This window comes from Balaenoptera physalus (genome assembly GCF_965194825.1).
Source record: "Balaenoptera physalus genome assembly, chromosome: 9".
Taxonomy (NCBI): Eukaryota; Metazoa; Chordata; class Mammalia; order Artiodactyla; family Balaenopteridae; genus Balaenoptera; species Balaenoptera physalus.
The window spans coordinates 101,583,132-101,598,986 of NC_138888.1; the positions used below are offsets into that span (position 1 = coordinate 101,583,132).

Sequence of the window (15,855 nt, forward strand, 5' to 3'; positions counted from 1 at the left end):
AAGGCCTAAGATGGAGTTAATGCAATGAGTTTAAAAGTATATATAATCATCAAATAATGCCATATTTTCCCATTTTTTCACAATTTTCACATCTTCATCACAGTTAGTTCTGTCAAGTAGGCTTTGATGGGGGAGAATCAGATGGAATTGAGGTTTTTATCTTGCCTTGACCTGCATTTCATGGCACCCTGTTTTCTCCTTGTTAGATGCGATGTAATGGATAACAGTTTTTCCAACATCATGAAATTCCTCCTCTGAAAACAGGACCACCTGGGGATATCTGCTTTCTCTTTTTACAGGTTCTGATAAGAATGAACCTTGACGGCACCTTCTCTATTTGTGTAGATGGTTTGTGACCCAGTTGCTCCTCTTGCTTTGATGTGTGGACATTCATCTTGAGAAGTGAATCTGGAATACAGAATCTTTGGTGCGTGGGGCTTTCTGAAACTTTTGTTACTCTTGCTTTCCAATCTCCTAAAAGGTGGGCCTGCCCCCAGGAACTATCCTTTGGTCTCATTATTCCTACTGGCCAACCCTCTGCTTTGATGGTCTTGTCTAATCTCCTGTTTCCTACCATCTCCTCTGTGAGAATGAATCTCACCTCCCTTTTCTAGCCCTGACCTCTCCTAATCTCCAAATTTACAGTGTGAATGCCTGAGTAGCTTTACAGAATATCCAACTTAACATTTCCAAAAATTATTCTTTACTCCCATACTTTTATTTCTCAGAAAAAAAAAATTTTGCTTTTACAATGAAAAAAATGTTAGAAGTGCCATCACTAATACTATATTCCCATGCATTAATCATGAAAGCTCAGGTCTTTTTTTTAACTTCTTTGTTGTAGACTATGTTGCCTACAATAATACATTTTACTTTAATAATTTTGTATATATATATATATATATCTGCCTCCTCATGTTTATCCTAAAGCTACTCTGTAGTTCATGCTCATTTTGCTTAGACTATTGCAATAGTTTTCCGCTGGATTCCCACCTAGAAGGCATGCTATATATTGTTGCAACATGGATTCTTAAAGCGTAGGGATATGCAAATCAAAACTACAATGAGGTATCACCTCATACTAGTCAGAATGGCCATCATCAAAATATCTATAAACAAAAAGCGCTGGAGAGGGTGTGGAGAAAAGGGAACGCTCCTGCACTGTTGGTGGGGACGTAAATTGGTGCAGCCACTATGGAGAACAGTATGGAAGTTCTTTAAAAAACTAAAAATAGAACTACCATATGACCCAGCAATCCAACTACTGGGCATATACCCAGAGAAAACCATAATTCAAAAAGACACATGCACCCCAATGTTCATTGCAGCACTATTTACAATAGCCAGGACATGGAAGCAACCTAAGTGTCCATCGACAGATGAATGGATAAAGAAGATGTGGTACATATATACAATGGAATATTACCCAGCCATAAAAAGGAATGAAACTGGGTCATTTGCAGAGACACAGATGGACCTAGAGACTGTCATACAGAATAAAGTAAGTCAGAAAGAGAAAAACAAATATCATATATTAACACATATATGTGGAATCTAGAAAAATGGTACAGATGAACCTATTTGCAAAGCAGAAATAGAGACATAGACGTAGAGAACAAATGTATGGACACCAAGGCAGGAAACGGGGGTTAGAATGAATTGGGAGATTGGGATGGACATATATACACTATTGATTCTATGTATAAAATAGATAACTAATGAGAACCTACTGTATAGCACAGGGAACTCTACTCAGTGCTCTGTGGTGACCTAAATGGGAAGGAAATCCAAAAAAAAGGGGATATATGTGTAAGTATAGCTGATTCACTTTGATGTACAGCAGAAACTAACACAACATTGTAAAGCAACTATACTCCAATAAAAATTAATTTTAAAAAATCACAATATTAAAGATAAGGGGCTTCCCTAGTGGTGCAGTGAACCCGCCTGCCAATGCAGGGAACACGGGTCGAGCCCTGGTCTGGGAAGATCCCACATGCCGCAGAGCAACTAAGCCCGTGCACCACAACTACTGAGCCCACATGCTACAACTACTGAAGCCCGCGTGCCTAGAGCCTGTGCTGTGCAACGAGAGAAGCCACCACGATAAGGAGCCTGTGCACCACAACAAAGAGTAGCCCCCGCTCACCGCAACTAGAGAAAGCCTGCGCATGGCAACGAAGACCCAACCCAACCAAAAATAAATAAATAAATTAATTAATTAAAGAAATAACCTTTAAAAAAAAAAGATAAGGAAGCTGAACAAATGTACTCTTCTTCACCTATTATAGTTACCTCTGGTGCCTTCATCTGACACACCAAACCAAAAAATAAAAAACATAAAAAAATAAATTTAAAAAAAGCATAGGGATAATCATGTCACTTTCCTACTTATAACTCTGAATGTCTCCTCATAGTTTACAAATTCAACATAAAGTCATCTGACATCTTGACAGCCCCCCTAATCCTACCGTTTAAAAAAATTCTTTTAAACTTTTTATACAAGTTTTAAAGGTTACTTTCCATTTACAGTTATTACAAAATATTAGCTATATTTCCCATGTACAGTATATCCTTGTAGCTTATTTTACACCTAATGGTTTGTACCTCTTGCTCCCTTACCCCTATTTGACCCCTTCCCCCCATTCCCACTGGTAACCACTAGTTTGTTCTCTATATCTGTAAGTCTGCTCCATTTTTGCTATATTCACTGGTTTGTTGTATTTTTTGGAATCCACATATGAGTGATATCATACAGTATTTGTCTTTCTCTGTCTGACTTATTTCACTTAGCAAAATACTCTACAGGTCCATCCGTGTTGCTGCAAATGGCAAAATTTCATTCTTTTTTATGGCTGAGTAATATTCCCTTCCCTTAATATACTTAAATAATATACCACATCTTCTTTATCCATTTAGCTGTCAATAGACACTTAGGTTGTGTCCATGTCTTGGCTATTGTAAATAGTGCTGCAATGAACATTGGGGTACGTGTATCTTTTCAAACTAGTGTTTTGCTTTTTTCGGGTCCCCTCATCCTGACTTTTGACTTCATCTTCCACCATTCATCCCAGAGATGAGTGACGATGTCTCTGTAGCACTTGCATTCGAATCCCTGGATGTTTTGTCAAAATTTGTATTTCTGGGGCCCAGTCTACTTACGGAAGCTAAATCTCTAGGGGTACAGGCCTGGAGTTTTCAGGTTTAAAAATTTGTTACATATTCTAAAGTTTTAGAACCATTGTCCAAAATTCAGACTAAATTAACTCTTTGCATTGACTGTGCATTTGTGCCTCTTTCTCTTGTTCATGCTCCTCCCTCTTTCCGAATGCCCTCTTCCTTCCAAACTCTACCTATTAAATCTTACCCATTCTTTGAGAAGTACACATACCACATGCCAGGCTCAGGGTAGGGGAGTAGGTCAACAGATATATTTACTATAGGTCAACAAATACGTGACTTTCCTTCTTGGCAAGTTCCTCAACTTCTCTAAGTCACAATTGCTTCAGTGTCAAGAAGAATGCGTTTAACAAAATGACCCCTAAAGTAATGGTAACCCTCTAAATTATCGTTCCTATTTTTACATTTCTTTTGATGCTTATCATAATCTGTCTAATGTTATTTTTTTACTTGTCTTTTCACCTTTATACTATAAAGGTCTTAAGAATACAAACTCCATTTGTTCTTATCCATGCCCTGCACTGCTTTGCAATATTCTTGCCACACAGGTGACATTCAAAAAATAACAGATTCATTGCATTGCATTTCAAGGAGGTAAATAGATATTTAAACTTTTGCTATGCTTTTGTATCCTGGGTTTTCCTGCCTTGACTATAATAATTAAGGCATATATACTTGATTTATAGCAAGAATGAATCTGAATTCCTTCCAAAAATTAAATTATTTAGTATTTATTAAACACTGCAGTGTTAATGGCATTTACTGTTGTATTAACATAAAAGACTATGAACTGTGAGACATGGAAATCAATATTCCATTAGAAGAAGTGACATTTTTTAAGTTCCCTTCAGAAGCGTTTTGATAGTTCCATGTGTTTATGATTCTAGTGGTTCCTTAATATGCATAATAAATAAAGGGCAATGCAATGTCAGCAAAGAAAAGGCTTGATTTGAAAGAAGTTAACACATATAAGTTAATTACATTGAGTTCTGCAGTGCGAGAATGCCAAAAGAGATCATGTTTTACATCAAAGTATTTTAAGAACTGTGTCTGAAGTTTAGCCTGCAGATAGGAGGCTGTCAAGGGATTTGACAATTTCTGGAAATATGCAGATGTATGCAGATACATCCTCTGATAATGAGTAAAGATTTCCACTGGAGTAATTCAAGAAAGAATTAAGTAAGCTTCAGCAGGAAGACTGATGGTTAGATATCAGGCAGAACTTGGGAGCACGCTGAAGTCTATAAAGTCCTAGCAATAGTATTAGAAAAAGGAAACATGGAGGCTCTCCCTAGAAGATGAAAAGATCACTATCTTTTCAATCTGGTTTATGCAAAGCGGTCACAAACACACACCACCCAAGCCATGTGTACAGACATAAAATAGGGCTTATTAGGGGGAAACGTACCGATAAAGAAATAGCAGAGAGCGCACACCACCGAGCCCTGCTTATCCCGAGGCCTGGGCTGGGCGCAGGTTGCAGGCACCAGGCCCAACAGTCCAGATGAGACCCTCCTGCGTGGCTTTGTGCACATTGAATAAGGTAGGGGTCAGGGGACCTCTCCGTGATCACGTAACCGTGGAGGCTCCTGTTTGAACAAGTGACCTTGGTAGAACGGGGTGACCTTGGAGCCCGGGGGTTGGTATGGGCTGCACCCGCTCTCCCTGCAGACCCTGCTGTCTGATGCGCCGCTGAAGGGGGAGGTGGTCAGCCTCCAGGACCAGTCATTGCTGCTCCTCTTCAGCCAACGCCCTGGCTCTCGGGGGCCATTAACCCTGCACACCTCCCTCAGCTCCCGAAGGCTCTGGGTGTGGTGTTTGCACAGTGGCCTTGGGAGCGTGGGTTCTGTGTCACAGGCTGGAGGGAGGCACCCTTTCGGACCCTGTGCCAGACACCATTGCCGGCCAGATGGAGCAGCCGCCGCTCGCATCTCTCATGAATTAGAACCAAGCACTGGACAAAATATTACAGAAACTACCTCAATACTGAACGGCCAGCAGATTGGGGAAGAAAGACAAAATCTGAAGAATGGCTGGGATAGTGAAGGTAAGTGTTCTGGTTTTCTTCTTCCTCCCTCCCTCCCTTCCTCTCTCTCTCTCTCTCTCTCTCTCTCTTTCTTTCCTCCTTTATCTCCTGGTGTTGATCCTGGGACGGGCAGAATCAAGTGAAAGCAAAACTAAAAACTTCAAAAGAAACCGTCCTTCTACCCGAAGGGCCAGCAAAGTCTCCTGAGACCAGCGCTAGTTGCAGAACTGAATTGCCATTACTAAGGAACCCATGACAGTGAAGAACTTCCTGTCACTGTGAAGTGACACGCCTGTGCTCATGGCGGGTCCCACGCACCCTGAGAATCTGGATAGAGGAGCTGGGTGAAGGGCAGGAAAGCCACCTGTTGTACAAAGAATAGAGGGTGAACATCCTGGTTATTTTCCTTTCTCTGTTCCCTTGAAACCTCGCGCCAAGGGTACACACAGATCGCACAACAGCATGGGGGACTAAACCTCTGAGAGAATCCAAATTTTTTGGCCAGAAAAACCAGGGATGTCTGGGAGCCAGAGAGCAAGGGACAAATTCCAGAGAGGAGAGAGCTAACTAATGTCATTTGCAGGTTCCCCCAAACTGAGCTTGTACAGAACACAGCCAAAGAAGTGTAACAAGAGCTTTAAGAACTAAATTATGAGCTAAGCCAACATTCACGTCCCAGACTAGCCTCTGAGTGGCTCAGATGTGGGGCAGAGCTTTGCAACTGAACCTACATTGCATCCGTGTTGGTTCACAACCTCAGGAGCCTCCTGGTGAAATCTGAAACTGGTCCCTGTACACAGAAGGCAAGGAGAGACCAAAGAAAGAGGCCGACCACCCCGGATGGGTAGGTGGCAGGTTTACTGAGCAAGGGAACTTACTTCCAAGGCTTGTCTTGGGCGGCTGTAGGACCAGTAGACCTCTGCACTCACCCGCCTGAATCGCAGAACTTTATATAGAGGCCTTAGCGGGGTCAGTCACGTATATCATCCAGGGAGTCTCAACACCACATTTCTGTCCCAAGGCTGCATCCTTGAAACGGCTCCTAATACGGGAATGGTGGGTGGAATGCACATCCTAAGGATGGGGGAGGGGTGAGGAGCCTCTGATCACCTGGGTCCAACTCAAGGGTCAACCACTGATCACGCCCTCTCAGTGACCTCCTCCAACAATACAGAAGATGAGCTGGAACTTTGATCACCTGTGAAAACAACAAACAAACAAAATCAACATTCTTCAGAGAATTTTAAGAGGATCCAGAATTTCAAACTTAATGTTAAAAATGTCCAGGATAAAGTAAAAAATTACTTGACATACCAAAAATATGATGCACTTTCAAGGGAAAAGACAATCAACAGATGGAAACTCCAAGATGATCTAAATGTTGGAATCATCAGGCAAAACCTTGCAGTAGCAGCTAGAACCCTCTTCACTGAGGTAAAGCTGAACATCTCTTGAGATGAATGGAAAGCTATAAGTTCTCTGAAGACACAGTTTTGTGAATGTTCCCTATGTGTTTAGAAAGAAACATATTTGTGTTTGTTGGTCATCATGTTCTGTATGTGTCCATTTGCTCAAGTGTGTTTCCTACATTCTTTAAACTTCTCTATCCTTATTGATTTTCTGCCTGCATTTTATAAGAATTTCTTAGAGAGATTTGATGATTTATTTAGATACTATTTATAGCTTCTTGCGATTCTGCCAATTTTGACTTATAAATTTTAAGCTCTATGAAGTGTATAAAAATTTAATATTTGATATCTTGTTTAGATATTAAACATTTACCATTATGAAGTTACTCTCCTTATCCTCAGTAAATATTTTAGAATTAATGTCTTTTATATTAATATACAATATTAATTATATTAAATATATTATATATAAGCATATATTTTACATATTAAATTTACAGTATTACTATCTCTCTTTCATTTAGATTGTGCCTGTTGATGGATTTTTTCCTTCATTTTTCACTTTAAACCTATCTGCACCTTTAGTTTTTATATATGTCTGATGTAAAGAGCATATAATTAGAATTTTAAAAACACAATCTGGGAATTCCATGGTGGTCCAGTGGTTAGGACTTGGCACTTTCACAATTGTGGTCCCGGGTTCAATCTCTGGTGGGAGAACCAAGATCTCACAAACCACACAGCACACACACACACACACAAAATCCAATCTGACAACATTTGTCTTTTACTGAAGCATTTGGCCTATGTACAAAAAAGAATAGTTGGACTTTAATCCTCCATCTTATTTTCTGCTTTTTTTTGTAGCCTGGTCCATGTTTCTTTCCTCTTGTTCTTTTGAATTATTTTTAGCATTTCATTTTTTCTTACTACTAGTTTGAAAATTGTATACTCTGTTTTTTCCTTTTCAAGATTATCCTAGAAATTACAATTATGTATTACTTCTCAAAGTGTTCATGAATATTTTTATTCTCTTCACAAATAATACAGGTAATACCAAGATTTACAACTCTTTATATTTATCTGATATTTGACACTTTTTCTAACATAACTGGTAATGTTACTTATGTGTTCACATAGTTGTTTGTAAGTATTACTTCAGTAGACACTATGTCTTTTTTAAACTATTAATATTTTTTATAATTATGAAATATATCAGACATAAGTGAGTATGTGTATTGTCTAAGTACATTTTAAAGAATGATAATAAAATGAGCACTCCAACATCCCTAAGCCTATGAAATCAAGCTTTGAAACTCTGTTGAAGCTTCCTGTGTGCCACCCCGCACAACAGTTTTCTTTTTCCACAACAAAGGAAACCACTGTTTTTATATTTACCATGCCTTGGCTTTCTTGGCAGCTTTACCACATTTGTAACCCTAAAGAATATATTGCATAATTTTACCCATTTTAAAGTATTATAATGACAGAATTATACTGTATGTATTCTCTGATAACTTGCTTTTTTGCCTAACATAAATTGAGATCTTTTCAAAGTGACGCATGACCGTAGTTTACATTCATTACCACAGGTATTATTTCATTGTGTAAATGTTCTACAACGTATCTATGTGAGGGGAGAAAGATTGGGTTGTTTCCATCAAATGTTATTATAATTAATGTTGTTATTATTTTTTAAATGCTGCTAAAACATTCTGGACTGTGCCTTCCATGATCACATGCAGGAAAATCTCTCAGATATAAATCTCAAAGTTACAGTGCTGGGTTGTATCATATGTGCATGTTTACCTTTATATAATAATGGCATTTTATTTTCCAAGATGGTCATATTTCCCAAGATACCTGTAAAACAGCTTTCACTGCTTCATGTCCCTGCCACCACTTCACTCTTCAGCCTTTAAGATGCTTCCCATTGGGTGATGTGAATAGTTTCTCAATTGTGGGTTTAATTTGTATTTCCCTGATTACTAAAGAGTCTGAGCATCCTTTCATATGTTACTGGCCATATTTACTCTGTGGGACTTCATATAATAAGGTCAAAAATAGGCAAGATTAATCTGTGGTGACAGAGGTTAGATTAATAATGACCATAGTGATGAGGAGATGGGTGGTTGCTGATTGGTAGAGACCATGGAAGCTTTTTTTTTAAACATCTTTATTGAAGTATAATTGCTTTACAATGGTGTGTTAGTTTCTGCTTTATAACAAAGTGAATCAGTTATACATATACATATGTTCCCATATCTCTTCTCTCTTGCTTCTCCCTCCCTCCCACCCTCCCCATCCCACCCCTCTAGGTGGTCACAAAGCACCAAGCTGATCTCCCTGTGCTATGCGGCTGCTTCCCACTAGCTATCTATTTTACGTTTGGTAGTGTATATATGTCCATGACACTATCTCATCCTGTCACATCTCACCCCTCCCCCTCCCCATATCCTCAAGTCCATTCTCTAGTAGGTCTGTGTCTTTATTCCCATCTTGCCACTAGGTTCTTCATGGCCTTTTTTTTTTTTTCCTTAGATTCCATATATATGTGTTAGCATACTGTATTTGTTTTTCTCTTTCTGACTTATTTCACTCTGTATGACAGACTCTAACTCCATCCACCTCATTACAAATACCTCCATTTCATTTCTTTTTATGGCTGAGTAATATTCCATTGTATATATGTGCCACATTTTCTGTATCCATTCATCCGATGATGGACACTTAGGTTGCTTCCATGTCCTGGCTATTGTAAATAGAGCTGCAATGAACATTTTGGTACATGACTCTTTTTGAACTATGGTTTTCTCAGGGTATATGCCCAGTAGTGGGATTGCTGCGTCATATGATAGTTCTATTTTTAGTTTTTTAAGGAACCTCCATACTGTTCTCCATAGTGGCTGTATCAATTTACATTCATGGAAGCTTTTTGAGGCACCATATACATTCTACAGCATAATCTGGGTGGTGGTTACAAGGGGTCTTCTTAAGTAAAAAATCATCAACATATAAACTTAAAATTTGTGCACTGTACTATGGATATTATATAGCAATAAAAATGAAAACATCTCCGATGAAAGGGGAAATGTACATGTAATTACAGAATTTCTAAAACAATAATAAAAGTATTACATAAAAGAATCTTTAAGGTACAATTAAAATAGCAGTTTGAGGCAAAGATTATAACCTTAAAGTATATCATAGAAAAATAAACAATAAAGATAAAAGCAGACTGAGCTCTGACTGCCACAGCAACAGTCAGCTCTACCCACCACCAGAGCCTCCCATCAAGCCTCTTAGATAGCCTCAACCACCAGAGGGCAGACAGCAGAAGCAAGAAAAACTACAATCCTGCAGTCTGTGGAGCAAAAACCACATTCACAGAAAGATAGACAAGATGAAAAGGCAGAGGGCTATGTACCAGATGAAGGAACAAGAAAAAACCCCAGAAAAACAACTAAATGAAGTGGAGATAGGCAACCTTCCAGAAAAAGAATTCCGAATAATGATAGTGAAGATGATCCAGGACCTCGGAATAAGAATGGAGGCAAAGATTGAGAAGATGCAAGAAATGATTAACAAAGACCTAGAAGAATTAAAGAACAAACAAACAGAGATGACCAATACAATAACTGAAATGAAAACTACACTAGAAGGAATCAATAGCAGAATAACTGAGGCAGAAGAACGGATAAGTGACCTGGAAGACAGAATGGTGGAATTCACTGCTGCGGAACAGACTAAAGAAAAAAGAATGAAAAGAAATGAAGACAGCCTAAGAGACCTCTGGGACAACATTAAACGCAACAACATTCGCATTATAGGGGTCCCAGAAGGAGAAGAGAGAGAGAAAGGACCAGAGAAAATATTTGAAGAGATTATAGTCGACAACTTCCCTAACATGGGAAAGGAAATAGCCACCCAAGTCCAGGAAGCGCAGAGTCCCATACAGAATAAACCCAAGGAGAAACACGCCGAGACACATAGTAATCAAAGTGGCAAAAATTAAAGACAAAGAAAAATTATTGAAAGCAGCAAGGGAAAAACGACAAATAACATACAAGGGAACTCCCATAAGGTTAACAGCTGATTTCTCAGCAGAAACTCTGCAAGCCAGAAGGGAGTGGCATGATATACTTAAAGTGATGAAAGGGAAGAACCTACAACCAAGAGTACTCTACCCGGCAAGGATCTCATTTAGATTTGATGGAGAAATGAAAAGCTTTACAGACAAGCAAAAGCTAAGAGAATTCAGCACCACCAAACCAGCTCTACAACAAATGCTAAAGGAACTTCTCTAAGTGGGAAACACAAGAGAAGAAAAGGACCTACAAAAACAAACCCAAAACAATTAAGAAAATGGTCATAGGAACATACATATCGATAATTACCTTAAACGTGAATGGATTAAATGCCCCAACCAAAAGACATAGACTGGCTGAATGGATACAAAAACAAGACCCATATATATGCTGTCTACAAGAGACCCACTTTAGACCTAGGGACACATACAGACTGAAAGTGAGGGGATGGAAAAAGATATTCCATGCAAATGGAAATCAAAAGAAAGCTGGAGTAGCTATACTCATATCAGATAAAATAGACTTTAAAATAAAGAATGTTAAAAGAGACAAAGAAGGACACTACATAATGATCCAGGGATCAATCCATGAAGAAGATATAACAATTATAAATATATATGCACCCAACATAGGAGCACCTCAATACATAAGGCAACTGCTAACAGCTATAAAAGAGGAAATCGACAGTAACACAATAATAGTGGGGGACTTTAACACTTCACTTACACCAATGGACAGATCATCCAAAATGAAAATAAATAAGGAAACAGAAGCTTTAAATGACACAATAGACCAGATAGATTTAATTGATATATATAGGACATTCCATCCAAAAACAGCAGATTACACGTTCTTCTCAAGTGCGCACGGAACATTCTCCAGGATAGATCACATCTTGGGTCACAAATCAAGCCTCAGTAAATTTAAGAAAATTGAAATCATATCAAGCATCTTTTCTGACCACAACGCTATGAGATTAGAAATGAATTACAGGGAAAAAAACGTAAAAAAGACAAACACATGGAGGCTAAACAATACGTTACTAAATAACCAAGAGATCACTGAAGAAATCAAAGAGGAAATCAAAAAATACCTAGAGACAAATGACAATGAAAACACGACGACCCAAAACCTATGGGATGCAGCAAAAGCGGTTCTAAGAGGGAAGTTTATAGCTATACAAGCCTACCTAAAGAAACAAGAAAAATCTCAAGTAAACAATCTAACCTTACACCTAAAGAAACTAGAGAAAGAAGAACAAACAAAACCCAAAGTTAGCAGAAGGAAAGAAATCATAAAGATGAGAGTGGAAATAAATGAAATAGAAACAAAGAAAACAATAGCAAAGATCAATAAAACTAAAAGTTGGTTCTTTGAGAAGATAAACAAAATTGATAAGCCATTAGCCAGACTCATCAAGAAAAAGAGGGAGAGGACTCAAATCAATAAAATCAGAAATGAAAAAGGAGAAGTTACAACAGACACTGCAGAAATACAAAGCATCCTAAGAGACTACTACAAGCAACTTTATGCCAATAAAATGGACAACCTGGAAGAAATGGACAAATTCTTAGAAAGGTATAACCTTCCAAGACTGAACCAGGAAGAAACAGAAAATATGAACAGACCAATCACAAGTAATGAAATTGAAACTGTGATTAAAAATCTTCCAACAAACAAAAGTCCAGGACCAGACGGCTTCACAGGTGAATTCTATCAAACATTTAGAGAAGAGCTAACACCCATCCTTCTCAAACTCTTCCAAAAAATTGCAGAGGAAGGAACACTCCCAAACTCATTCTATGAGGCCACCATCACCTGATACCAAAACCAGACAAAGACACTACAAAAAAAGAAAATTACAGACCAATATCACTCATGAATATAGATGCAAAAGTCCTCAACAAAATACTAGCAAACAGAATCCAACAACACATTAAAACAATCATACACCACGATCAAGTGGGATTTATCCCAGGGATGCAAGGATTCTTCAATATACGCAAATCAATCAATGTGATACACCATATTAACAAACTGAAGAATAAAAACCATATGATCATCTCAATAGATGCAGAAAAAGCTTTTGACAAAATTCAACACCCATTTCTGATAAAAACTCTCCAGAAAGTGGGCATAGAGGGAACCTACCTCAACATAATAAAGGCCATATATGACAAACCCACAGCAAACATCATTCTCAATGGTGAAAAACTGAAAGCATTTCCTCTAAGATCAGGAACGAGACAAGGATGTCCACTCTCACCACTATTATTCAACATAGTTCTGGAAGTCCTAGCCACGGCAATCAGAGAAGAAAAAGAAATAAAAGGAATACAAATTGGAAAAGAAGAAGTAAAACTGTCACTGTTTGCGGATGACATGATACTATACATAGAGAATCCTAAAACTGCCACCAGAAAACTGCTAGAGCTAATTAATGAATATGGTAAAGTTGCAGGATACAAAATTAATGCACAGAAATCTCTTGCATTCCTATACACTAATGATGAAAAATCTGAAAGAGAAATTATGGAAACACTCCCATTTACCATTGCAACAAAAAGAATAAAATACCTAGGAATAAACCTACCTAGGGAGACAAAAGACCTGTATGCAGAAAACTATAAGACACTGATGAAAGAAATTAAAGATGATACCAACAGATGGAGAGATATACCATGTTCTTGGATTGGAAGAATCAACATTGTGAAAATGAGTATACTACCCAAAGCAATCTACAGATTCAATGCAATCCCTATCAAATTACCAATGGCATTTTTTACGGAGCTAGAACAAATCATCTTAAAATTTGTATGGAGACACAAAAGACCCCGAATAGCCAAAGCAGTCTTGAGGCAAAAAAATGGAGCTGGAGGAATCAGACTCCCAGACTTCAGACTATACTACAAAGCTACAGTAATCAAGACAATATGGTACTGGCACAAAAACAGAAACATAGATCAATGGAACAAGGTAGAAAGCCCAGAGATTAACCCATGCACCTATGGTCAACTAATCTATGACAAAGGAGGCAAAGATATACAATGCAGAAAAGACAGTCTCTTCAATAAGTGGTGCTGGGATAACTGGACAGCTACATGTAAAAAATGAAATTAGAATACTCCCTAACACCATACACAAAAATAAACTCAAAATGGATTAGAGACCTAAATATAAGACTGGACACTATAAAACTCTTAGAGGAAAACATAGGAAGAACACTCTTTGACATAAATCACAGCAAGATCTTTTTTGATCCACCTCCTAGAGTAATGGAAATAAAAACAAAAATAAACAAGTGGGACCTAATGAAACTTCAAAGCTTTTGCACAGCAAAGGAAACCATAAACAAGACGAAAAGACAACCCTTAGAATGGGAGAAAATATTTGCAAATGAATCAACGGACAAAGGATTAATCTCCAAAATATATAAACAGCTCATTCAGCTCAATATCAAAGAAACAAACACCCCAATCCAAAAATGGGCAGAAGACCTAAATAGACATTTCTCCAAAGAAGACATACAGACGGCCACGAAGCACATGAAAAGATGCTCAACATCACTAATTATTAGAGAAATGCAAATCAAAACTACAATGAGGTATCACCTCACTCCTGTTAGAATGGGCATCATCAGAAAATCTACAAACAACAAATGCTGGAGAGGGTGTGGAGAAAAGGGAACCCTCTTGCACTGTTGGTGGGAATGTAAATTGATACAGCCACTATGGAGAACAATATAGAGGTTCCTTAAAAAACTAAAAATAGAATTATCGTATGACCCAGCAATCCCACTACTGGGCATATACCCAGAGAAAACTGTAATTCAAAAAGACACATGCACCCGAATGTTCATTGCAGCACTATTTACAATAGCCAGGTCATGCAAGCAACCTAAATGCCCATCAACAGATGAATGGATAAAGAAGATGTGTTACATATATACAATGGAATATTACTCAGCCATAAAAAGGAACAAAATTGAGTCATTTGTTGAGACGTGGATGGATCTAGAGACTGTCATACAGAGTGAAGTAAGTCAGAAAGAGAAAAACAAATATCGTATATTAATGCATGTATGTGGAACCTAGAAAAATGGTACAGATGAGCTAGTTTGCAGGGCAGAAGTTGAGACACAGATGTAGAGAATGGACATATGGACACCAAGGGGGGAAAACTGCGGTGAGGTGGGGATGGTGGTGTTCTGAATTGGGCGATTGGGATTGACATGTATACACTGATGTGTATAAAATTGATGCCTAATAAGAACCTGCAGTATAAAAAAACAAACAAAACAACTAATACTAAACTTTCATTGGGTTATTTGTATGGAAATATGTTAATATAAATGTTTCAGACATTACATGAAATTTCTAAAAATCTTATATTTGTATTTGTATGGAAATATGTATGGAAATATGTTAATATAAATGTTTCAGACATTACATGAAATTTCTAAAAATCTTATATTTGTATTTGTATGGAAATATGTATGGAAATATGTTAATATAAATGTTTCAGACATTGCAAAAAAAAAAAAAAGATAAAAGCAGAAATTAATGAAATGGAAGAACAATGAAACTAATAAATCAATCAAAATATTGGTTCTTTACATAGTATGACATAAATCACAGCAAGATCCATTTTGACCCACCTCCTAGAGAAATGGAAAGAAAAACAAAAGTAAACAAATGGGACCTCATGAAACGTAAAAGCTTTTGCACAGCAAAGGAAACCATAAACAAGATAAAAAGACAACCCTCAGAATGGGAGAAAATATTTGCAAACAAAGCAACTGACAAAGGATTAATCTCCAAAATATACCAGCAGCTCATGCAGCTCAATATCAAAAAAACAACAACCCAACCCAAAAATGGGCAGAAGACCTAAATAGACATTTCTCCAAAGAAGGTATACAGATTGCCAACAAACACATGAAAGGATGCTCACCATCACTAATCATTAGAGAAATGCAAATCAAAACTACAGTGAGATATCACCTCACACCAGTCAGAATGGCCATCATCAAAAAGTCTACAAACAATAAATGCTGGAGAAGGTGTGGAGAAAAGGAAACCCTCTTGCACTGTTGGTGGGAATGTAAATTGATACAGCCACTATGGAGAACAGTATGGAGGTTCCTTAAAAG

General features: G+C 37.8%; 1 protein-coding gene across 1 annotated transcript in view; it reads right to left on the reverse strand.

The window, feature by feature from the left end:
- Positions 1–15,523, reverse strand: part of LOC309666628 (uncharacterized protein) — a 119,888-nt gene extending 104,365 nt beyond the window's left edge. Inside the window, exon 1 of the mRNA XM_082474276.1 lies at positions 15,503–15,523. The gene's annotated coding sequence lies outside the window, so the exon portion shown is untranslated. The remainder of the gene's footprint in view (positions 1–15,502) is intronic.
- Between the last annotated feature and the right edge of the window lie 332 nt (positions 15,524–15,855).